Below are 11,770 nucleotides of genomic sequence, written 5' to 3' on the forward strand. Positions count from 1 at the left end.
TTAATTCCATGCCTAGGCTGCAGAAAGTCCGAGCTGATCATTCCAAATTAACTTCTCTTACTGCAACAGCAGCGTATGATAGTTAATACAACACATCAAGCAGGAGGAGTCCTTCTTGATACCTTTTAACTGATACGCCACTATGTAATTAACTTAAATTAAATCTCTTTCCACTTCTCAAAGCACAGTATGCACTTCCAAAGTATTTTTGAAATTACAGTGTGCAAATAAAACATTCTAGTCCCTTTTCCACTGCCATCCTTCTATCAGATTTCTGTATGGAAATTCCATCCAGAATCAATACTGCTCCATGCTGGCCACAACACAATAACCTCATGGTTACTACTGCCTATAGCTGCAAGGGACGGTGATCAAGACCAACAGAGAGATGGGAATGTCTATTCAAAATAATTATAGCATTAACAGAGGCAACAAAGGATCCTCTCTCTGGACTTGCTAGGATCTGCACCACTGAGGCAAAGAGCATGTTGCCATCTTCTCAGACAAATTGCTCCCATGAAAGATGTTGCTGCTTTGGAAACTCTACAGGAGAATGTAGTTAATCTGACTCACACGTAGGGGTTGTTTATTTGCCCAGAACAGGACTTAATGTGGCAAGCATGAGCAAGCTTGCACTTTAGGAGGAGCTGGGAACTGTTAACAGATTCCCTCTTACTTCTTTGAAACACTTTAGTCTTTATTTGGTACAAAACACCTAGAAGATCAACTTCATTCACTGCTTATAAATTGTTCCACCTGTTGTGACACAAGAAATAAAATTTGAAAATAAATTGAAAAGAGCCACTCTGCTGCTGCTTCTGTAAATATTCTAGACTAGACAGAAAAAACATTGTGTAGCTTCTTGCAACTAAATTCCTCTGAACCTCAGAAGAATGATGGACATATGATGGGAGTTCTTATCACTGTTACTGCTACTGATTGCCTTTACGGCTTCATTTTTATTTCTGTACCTTAGTTCTCTTACTTACAAAATGAGAACACCACCCTTAGAGGTCTGGCTCAACTGTGTAAAAGTAGTTAAAAAGCAAGTTAACTTGAATTTCTAATGCAGCTAATTATTTTTTAAAATATAGTACTTTCTACTTCCTTAAAGAATTAAGAGTAAAGAAGATAACAAGCCACAAATGGCGTTAAAGCTCTGTGTGTGCACCAGACCTCAAACAGGATTTGCTCCTGAGTGTGCTACAAAATCTAATAGTCTTCTGACCATACTGTGAAATGGTAGTGTTCTAACATCATGTTTCATTTACTTATTTAATAACAACGCAATCAATAGACAAACAAAATGTTACTGTTTGTGGTGTTTCCAGCAAAGGAAGCACAGGAAGTAATTGCCAATAATCTCATTACTCGCATTTAGTTACAGTCCTTCAGATATAGCCCTAAACAATCTTCAGGGACAGTAAAATAACCTTCTTTTGGTTATTATCTATAAGTGGGGGAAAATCCTATACACTTACAGTAAGTTCTGGGACAAGGTTTTAAATCCCAGATTTTGAAACAATAAAGATAATGCAAAAAAAAAAAACCCCACCCAAAACCCCCACAAACAGTAACACAACACAATATGGATCTAGGAAAAATGTCAAGTGCTTTCTTTGTATTTTCAGTGCATAATTAATGCTATGCAGAGCTTCCTCTGCAGCTGGGATACAGCGTGACATCTCTGAAGAGGTAATCATGGGAATTGAGGTTTTTATTAAGTCTGTTTAAGGAGTATTGTAATGAAACAAGAAAATTTAAAGGTTGAAGGATCTGAACATGAATTAAACATTACCCTTAACTCTAATGTAAAATAAAAATGTTTGTTCTGTTGATTTCACCTACTACCGCCCAAAAGGTGAAGGCTAAACATATATCACTCATTTTTATTTGGCTGTAAGTCTTGATGCAATAGATATACCTACTCACATGTACCATACTCATTTATTAAGCTCCTGTATCAATTCATACTACTTTCATGGGGACAGCTTACACTGAAGTGATGGAGGAAACTGTGCTACAGTACTTCACTGCAGAATGCCCCCGAGTGCTTCACTATTTCACATTCTTCAACCACCCTTGTAGTGACTTCATGCTACCAAATAAGCAATTCTTTAGTCCTCCCAAACTCATTCACTTCCATTTCCACTTGTCTATTTCAGTCCTGCACAAACAGAGGGAATTAGAGCTTGTGACCTCCTGACCAGTAGATAATGCAACACGGTCCATGATCAGGATTTGCGATATAGCACAATACAGATACAATTACCAGCAGCAACAATGTTAGTTATCCTCCAGCATTTGTGCTTGAGTGTACATTGGCTACAGAATCTTTTTGTGTGATTTACTCTTTTCTAGTTAAATAATTTTCTACTGAAATTGGATTTTCTTTCAGACACGAATAAAGTTATGTTTTCAGGTAGTTGAGCTCAACTGAGAGGCACCTCAAGCTATAGATGCTCTAGCACACATGAAACAGCAGTACATCAAATGGAGCTGAAATTCCTTTTTAAACTACCCCAAAGGAAACAACAAAGGCCAACAGAGATCCCACAAGATTAAGTGGTCAGTAGAGCCAGTCAAAAAGACCAGTTCTACAACCTATGCAAGAGATCAATTCATCAAGAAAGCGTGTGGCATTTCTAAGCCAAGGCATTCACATCAGAGCCCTTTCAACCGTTTGCCTTTAAGACTTTCATGAAACTCATGAAAGAGGAAAGGCAAGGACACCTACACAGTCTGTAAGGGACAAGAGGAGGAAGCAGCCAATTAGCATATTGGTACAGTGATCTAAATTACAGCTAAGCCTGCAGAGGCTATAAAGGCTGCTATATCATAAGTCATTAATGACTTACAGGGATAGAAGGAAGACAGCTTAGTAAAAATCCTGAGAGGCAATAGCCAGGATGTACTGAAATACAAAATAACCACAGGACAAATTGCATCCACATCTTGCTTCAATAGGCTGCTTCTCAGCGGAAAAAACTCCCTTTGCCCTTCCTTTCGCTCTCCTCAATGCTTCTAAATGTCCTACAGCTTTGTAACCCCTTGGGAGCCCTGTGTTCTACAGCTCCCTCTACCATCCCTAAGGCAGATGGTATTCCCTTCATTCATCTACCAAAACCATGCCTGCAGGGAAATGCTTCTGAATGACAGGCAGCACTTTCCAGCTTTTATTGGAGCAAGCAACTGGCTCTGCAGCAAGAGTATATTCTTTTGACAAAGAGAACTCTGGTACTGAGCTGATCAGGTTTTGATTTGTTCCTCTGGCATCTCATTACAGCTGGAGATAGGAAACTATTTCAAAGAGACATAGAAACAATTACGTGCTTGGTATGTGAGTCCCAGAAGCAACTACTGCTATAATTTTTTTTTGTCACACATCAGCTTTTACTGTAATGAGCCTTGAGTTGGGGGGGTGGGGGAAAGAAAAAAAAATATCAGTAAGGGTTATTGAAACTCTGCTATGGCCAGACAAAGTACCAGATTTCACTGGCAGCAGGTATCATACTAATTAAACAATAAAACACTACCTATTAAACCAAATCTGTAGTCAACACAATGGTCATTGTTCTGCTTACACTTAATTCTATGAAGTCACTCATTATCATGTGTGATTTTCAGAATATATATTTTACCTGAAACACAGCAAAGGTGGCTGTGCACACAGGTAGGACTCTGCAATCAGTAGCAGTGAATCATTAGGTACATGAAGATAAGAGAATTATGGTCAAAAGAGGAAAATAAAGACTATAGATTTGTAGGGATTATTTTATTCTTGCTAAGCCCCCTCCATTTTTCAGCAGATCCACTTGAATTTCACCTGAGTTCTAGATCTTCAATCCAAGAAAATATCACTTGGAACCCCTACAACTCTACAGCAGATGATGCCTTCAAAGCATGATACACTTATTGCCCAGTCACTAAATGCAACTATCCTATTCATGCATAAACCTCTCACTCATCCATTATGTTGTAACACTAAGATGCCAGGACAATATGAAGAATTTCAATTACATTTCTAGGGTACATTCAGTGACAATGAAAGTACTGGCCTAATATTCCAATGATCCACAAGTAGGATCTAGCACTTCTGATAGCAGACTGACAACTGCTGTATGCGTGGTACCAGGAAAAGTGAAGGAGGGAGTTGACTATAGTTATATTCCAGCAATAGAAAAGGGCAACTTGTATTTAATTCCATTTTTAAAAAGACATTGGCAGGAAATTCTGATGAAAGCTCCAAATCTTATCCTCTTGAAAAAATTTTCTTCCTATAAACCCCAGGTCTACATTTACCACTGAGAAATTAATAAAAAGCAGTTCTAAAGAACAGAGAGATACATATGGAGCCCCTGCACTCCCCTCTGCACTCACATCAATGCAGTTTTCTGGAGGGCAGTCTCTGCCCATGCTCAAGCCACCTGGAAGTCATACAGCTGTAACCATGGATCCACACTAAAGCTTGGGTTCAGGTGCACTCAGGAAGTTGCATTAGCAAGGCTCAGTGCCATGCTAAACATGTCTGCAAAGATTCCAGATCAAAACCGGTGCCACCCAGCTGGCTTTGCCGTAAACACAACATACAGACTTGCCTTAAGAAGCCTGTGCAGCAAGCAGCACTAATGTTCTAGATTATGACCATGCACAAAACAAGCTACAAATAAAAGCCAAGTTATTTTTGAGTCCTATGCTTGTTTCAGTAGGACATTGGTATACAACTACTTTCAAGCTCTACTAGAAATGCAGGAAAATCACACGCCCTTCTGACAGGCAGAACAAAGCAGAGGCTTGGCTCTCCAAAGAGGTTCTGCATGTGCATATTTCAAGGGACTCTACAAGGAAATAAGGTGACAACACATGGAGAATCCCTCTCCAAAATCACGTCCAAAATGATATAGAGGAAAAGTTTGAGAGTTATCTTATTTCCTGTTATTTTTAAGTGAATGATACTGTTCTTACACTTGTATTTTCATTCCAGAGGATCCAAATATAAACAACTTACGATCTACAAAAAGCAAGAATGTAGACAGTGTCTTTTTAAAGTGATTGCAGCAAGCTAATACTTCAGGCAGCATCACCTGATCTGGAGATGAAGTAAAGCTATACATTGCTGCTACTGACACTAGCTTTGCTCTGTGCAAAACTGTCATCAATAGTATCAGGAAGACAACCGAGTGAGAGACTTCCCATCCCTGTAAAAGAATCAGGTTACCAGCAGAGTAACTCTGTGAGGATTCTTTGCAGAATTTATGTCTGTCTCTCATTTCAGGATTGGAATTTTAAAACCAGCCTGGGACTTTTCATGCATTTCTGCATGAAATATCAGAGATCAGATACTGGAAAGGTAACAATGTGCTTTTTTATTGAGGAAATGACTGTTTATTTCTGTTAGTACAGTAACAGATATGCATTATATACCACTGTCCATTTATCTACTTTCTAACTACAGTATTCACCCACTGAAAAAAAGAAATTAATGAGCACGTAAGCAAGGTAAGAACAATTTTTAATATTCAAATGAGTATACTAACTGAGTGAAACCATTCTTATGTCCCTGTACAAGTAAGGAGGATAAGAGCCAGAATTTACCTTGCGCTAGAAAAGTAACTCCTTGTTCTGTGAAATAGCTTCCTCTAAATACATGTGAAGGATAAGGCAATAGCTAGCATTTCAGATGAACTACTGATTATCCTACAGCACATTATGAAACAGAAGACATCAAGCCAAACATCACAAACTTATCCTAACATAGATAATTATATATTACTCCACATACTCAATGGCAGTCAACCCCCAATGACTGCCAGCAGGCACTGAACCTTAATCTTTAGCATCAAAGCAGCAACACCAATTCACGTGAGTTAAATGAGTAATTCTTTTAGCTGGAACTAGTAGCAGTCTCTTCTTTGCTAGTCAGATCAGCCAACAGAGAAATCGCAAGACAATCTTCACCAGCATGTTACACCTCTAGTAGTTCCAACTGGAAAGAGCATCCTTGTTTCCTGCCCTAAGCTACTGAGCAGTCCTGCTGTTAAACAGCTTCTACATGTCACCCAAAGCTGGTTGCACTTCAGCTGCAAACCAGTAATTGCTCTGTATGTTTTATATATAACAGGGTTGTTTAAAAAAAAAAAAAAAAAAAAGTAAAAAAGTCGCAGAAATTGACTCGGTACCCTAGTCAAATTTTGCCAATAAAAAGCTGTGTTTAATTCTCCTTACTATGAAATGACTAGGTCCCTGCAATGCTATTAATGTAACCTACCAGCAGCCCAGTAAATTCTATACCACCTGGATGGCCACAAAGCAAGAGTAGGGTTTTAAACATTTCTGTATTTCATAAGCTGATTAAGCTCTAATTACAATTATTTTTTACAGTAGTCATTAAAGGTTGGATTTTCATAAGCCAAGAGTTCTCACATCATCAGTCACAGTCACTCAGTAAATTATGGGATAAGCACCTTAAGTGATTATGCATGCATGCAAATGTCCAAACTATTTTTAAAGATATTGGTGCAATTAATAAGACTAATATAATTTGAATTCCTTTAAAATGTAGTGACTGAAATACTTCAGATTTTGAGAGAGGAATTTGTTTATCTAACTGAATTTAACCTCTGTGGATACATTTACACACAAGGTAGAAAACTACATATTTATCATATTCATAAACAGTCTAGTGAGACAATCTTAAATGATAGTATTTTTACTAAATGATTTGACAATCAGTTATTTATACAAAACCAAGATTAGGATATAAACATTTAAAAATTTTGTACGTTGCCCATTTTAAATCAAATGTTGCAGTCGGAAATCAGATAAGTGACCGTACCAGAGAAAATATTTTCAAAATCACAATTTATCACATATCTCTTCGGTCACTAAGATTTGTATTAATTTGTCCATTTCCCAGATCACATGCATAATTATTTCTTAGCTCTTTTCTAAAAAGATATTTTAGATCATACGAGTCGAAGAAATGAAGACCACTCTGCACCGAAGAAGGAACTGCACAACAGCAACAAATTAAACGGAAGGAAATACGCAGGTAATCTAAAGCCTTAAAGGGATGATCACTGCTTACCTTAAGAGCTGTCTGCCAATGATAACATCCTAACGCACCGTATCTGTGTACGGAATTGGTGGGAGAGCCCTAGAAATGAAGCTACTATTTCAGTAACAGAAATAGAGGGCACCAAACTTAGAAGTCACACATCCAGCTCAGCACTGCAGGCAGAGGTCCCAAGCCACCAGACCTTTACCTCATCCACTCCACGGACTGGTAAAACCCTGGCCTTATGTAAATCAAGACTGCCAAAGAGGGAAGGGCTTTCATGATCAAGGGATTTTGCTGAAGTAGGGATTTTTCTTCACAACAGTGAGTGCATTGATTATGCTAAAAATGTAATACCACTTTGGTTACTATGAACCTGTCTTTCAGTCAATATTTAAAGGAGTTTGTAGTATCAACCTCCAGTACCTTCATTCTCTTATAATCTCTTCAGTACACCCTCTTCCTATTCTTGGAGTAACTAGTATTATCCAACAGGATCACAGTGTCTGTACATAGATCATTCTCTGGAAGTTATGAGCTCCGGCACAAATTATTCTGTAACAGAATTAGCTACTGCAACCTAAATAGGACACTAATCCTAATTGAATAAAACCTGTGTAAAGAATAAAATTACACTGTCCCAAGTGGCTCAGAAGCACTGCATCCTAGACACTCAGGTTCAGTAAGTAGCCACTAAATCCACCATTGCTACCGAAGAATTTGTCAGGCACTCACAACATACACATTAAGGAAGCACCTAAAGATACAAACATGCAGGTTCTGGAATTTACTAAAAGATCCAGTACTGAGCTGCCCCCCATTCTCTAAGTCAATGAGCATTAGACATCTAATTTACATCCATGGCTTGAAAACTCTCACTGGATACCTGCTTGCATCTTTTGATCCCTAAATATCCTTGCAAATCCAGCTCATCCTTTTATATCCTGGCTTTCCAATGATGGTGTGACTTTACAGGGTATTTTCCCTCCACCCCGTATTACTGCTGCCTGACAAAAACCCATTAACATCTAATATACACTACCCTGCCCTCATTGTAATAGGTTTGTACTAAGGCTTTTGCTGCTGTGGAGGAACTTCACCAATGACCATACTCCAGGATGGCTGAAAAACTACACACCGTAAGGCATCAACCCTGTCATAAGGATCATACAGGACTTTGACCTCCAGTTGACTTGGGATGAAAAAAGAAAAAAGCCAAAACCACACCCACCCATGACAAATCCAATACTACATTTTCAGGAATGTTGCCTGACATTAGTAAAGACAGTCTAACAATTGGACCACAACTGTAGGGAACAAAGAATTCATCAAGTGCTGTAAGCAGGTTCAAGAATGGGTAACAGCCTTTACAAATCAGAGGACAAGCTAAATCTTATTTAAAGTGATTCTTTACATGTTAAAAACCTGTACCTAATATTTGCACTATGTTGTTAGCAATAGTTCTTTTACTAGTGCGTCTGTTTTAGATGTAGTATGCCAGAAAAAGATAATTTTCAAGAATGGAGTTTCAGCATATGGTTCGCACAGCCGTCACGTTCAGCAGCATCTCACACCATAGCTCTATGTACTGGAGACTAGAAGTCCACACCCAACCACAAGCTGAACAACAGGAATACAAGAGCTTTCCAAAGCAAATAGCAGTTTAGAAACCCTGCACATCCATTTTTTAATTTGTCATCTCTACATATTTACATAAAAATGTTATAAACATGTTTCCACATCCCTGTTAGAATTAAATAAATAAAATTTAAAAAATCTTCAAGTGGAATCGACAGCAGAACATCCTTATACCAGCCTTATTTAACAATTACATTTAGAAATTGATGAAAAAAAGCTCACCAGAGCCACAAGCTCAGTAGCTATAGCAACATGCTTAGCTTCTCAGAAGAATCAAATAAGATAACCTGCTATAAAATGGATGCAAAATAGCTGTCATTGGACATGTGTAATTTCAGAGAACACAACCATAAAAACCAGGTTTTTTCTAACACACAATGCTCCCCTTTACAGAAGTCAAAAAGCTACTCTACAGGCAGTGAGTGAGAATTGAATTTAATTCCTTTACTCTCAGTGTTTTAAAAGCTAAATCTTTTATCTCAAAGCTTAATTGTGCCTTTTAACAAATTAGACTTCACTGGAAATCATTATCTGTTTTCCCCCCTTCTTGTTACAATTCAAAGGCAGCATCTGTTAAAGAGCAAAAATGAACCATTTCCCCCTCATTACACAGAGCAAAAAGTCATCCCAAGTTCACATTACTTCAGAAGGTAATTTCTGTTCATCAGAACAATTTGGTATGTGTTCATTCCTCTGCATCCAGTTTTGCAGGGTAATTTCCTAAAATATTTTGACTTAATTTGGTTTGTAACCATTAACTATGATCACGTTACAGAAGCTGCATGTTTAAGTTAGTAGTCCATGTCAGTGCTGCTAAAAATATTCCCTGGGTTGTAACTTTGTTATATTGTCTGATCATATATTCCTTAAAGCATTACAAAACCCAGCAGTACCCAGAACCCTTATGGGCCATTGATAGGAAGCATATTCTGGAGTCTAAGAGAAGCTGTCTTACTCGGGCATTCCCCTTCCGCAGGAGAAGAGAAGGTAGCTTGTCTCCGCCCTCCATTGAAGGGGTGTTTGGGAGCAGCAGCTGAAGCTCCACAGGAAGGCTACCAACAGCAGCTGCACCCAAAATCATCAGACGGGCGACAACTGGCCCAAGCTGCACCACTGGGCCTCCTTGCTGCAAACATCCTTGGCTTACATCGACTGCTCCTTCTACAGCATGAAAGGCAACTCCTTCAGAATTATTTAAGTAGAATGCATAGGGTGAAGAACAGCTACCAGTAGATCTCTGGAGGACAGCTGTTACTTATGAACTAGAACAAACGCTATCCTGCCTCTTCCCAAGGACCCCCCTCTCCTTCTGCACCTTGGTTAGCAGTACACTTCACAGAACCCTGCTCTTAAAAGGCTTTCTCCAGCAGCTTTCTGGGAACAAAGCTGCTGTAGTTTGTTTGCTTGGATTTTTTTTTTTTTTTTTTTAAAGAAAAACTATCTGTGCTACAATTAAGACTGCAAAAAAAAGAAAGCATAGACATTAATTTTGCACTGCAAGGGACCAAGTCAAGTCAATTAACAATAAAGTATTAATACTACAAAGCAGTGTTTAATTTGTGGCCTTATTCACAAAAGAAAAAGGAGTTATAAACAAGTCAACTAGCAACAAAAATGTCAGTGCTAACTTGGAATTTGAGCTTAACAAAAAAACCTCACCCAAAAGCAAAAGAACAGATTTTAGGGGAACTAAAATAAACAGAAGCATTTTATTTTTTAAACAAAAAACATGTCAACAGTCACTTCTTCTGACAGGCTTTTCCCTTATTCTGCTTCTGTTCATAGACAAGTAGAACACAGATTCCGCAGATGTAGCTTCCTCCTGAATTTAAGTATGATAATCCTTATCTACATCTACCTTTGTAGAAGTTCATAGATAACTATGAGTATAACTTAGGAAGAAAAAGAATTAATAAAAGTGAGCACAGGTTACGCAGAATGCTATACCCACTGTGGTAAGCACAGAGATTCATTTTTTGTTTTCACAGTGGCTCATCTGTCATCTTCTGTGACACAAAGTAAAGTTTATCTGCAAAGAACATTTGTTTGTTTCTTTAAATCTAATTGTAGACAGAACAGAACATATATCAATTCAAGCTTAAAATAAAAATTCCCTAACTGGAGATAGAGGGGCAATAATTATTATTTTCTGAATAGCTTCTTCAACTTTAAAGTAGTCCCGAAACTATTGTTCCATTGCTGTAAAGTAACAGATTTACACACACCAAGCACTAATTTACACTGGCATTACAGAACTCCAGAATAAGCATATCATGGAGCATGTTTACAGCATGACACCCAGAAATCTAAACTTGAAGTTTCCATGCCTTTAATAGAAGAAATATCGCTCATTTCACAAATTCAACTTACTGCTCTGAATTTCAAGATTAGCAGTATTTAGTTTAAAAAAAATTTTAAAAGTTCTTGATTTATCTTCAGTATGAACTCAGACTTACTCAATCCTCGATATTCAGTGTACAATCCTATAATACAGAAATACAAAATAACGTAGCGAGGACTTTTTCATCCCTTCTGAAACAAAAAGTACAGAACACTCAAGCAAGGACTGGAAGTAAATAGCATTATAACAGGCCATTTCACTCCACTGGTAGGAATCCGGGCTTAATTACCCGGCAGTTTGGATTCCAGTGTGTAGCTTTCCTTCCAGTAAAGCAGCGTACACCACTACACTTCAGTATAAGGCCTCAAAGTATTTAAGGATAATCCCTGCCAGCTAGAAAAGAAGGGACACTTCAGTCACTGCTGTAATATAATCCACATACATACTCTGTAACTTATGTCCAAGAGTTCCCATTCCACCTTGGATTTGATTAAATGCTTTCATTTGGTTCATCCAAGTTAAAGAATCACAAGAAAATTCATTGTTTGTTTGGACAGCCCATTTTATAATGTTAGACATAAACACTAGGAGAGGGATGCAAATCTATTTTATCAGCAAGAAGGAAACTATGTCCAATTACTTGCAACTACTGCTCTCTATGCTCGTTTTTTGTTTAACCCAACTATTCCAGTTAGGTCAGCTGGCTGTTAAAAGAAACGTTTAGTAGTGCAGAT

The sequence above is a fragment of the Leptosomus discolor genome, chromosome 16 (assembly GCF_034619465.1).
Source record: "Leptosomus discolor isolate bLepDis1 chromosome 16, bLepDis1.hap2, whole genome shotgun sequence".
NCBI classification, from domain to species: domain Eukaryota; kingdom Metazoa; phylum Chordata; class Aves; order Leptosomiformes; family Leptosomidae; genus Leptosomus; species Leptosomus discolor.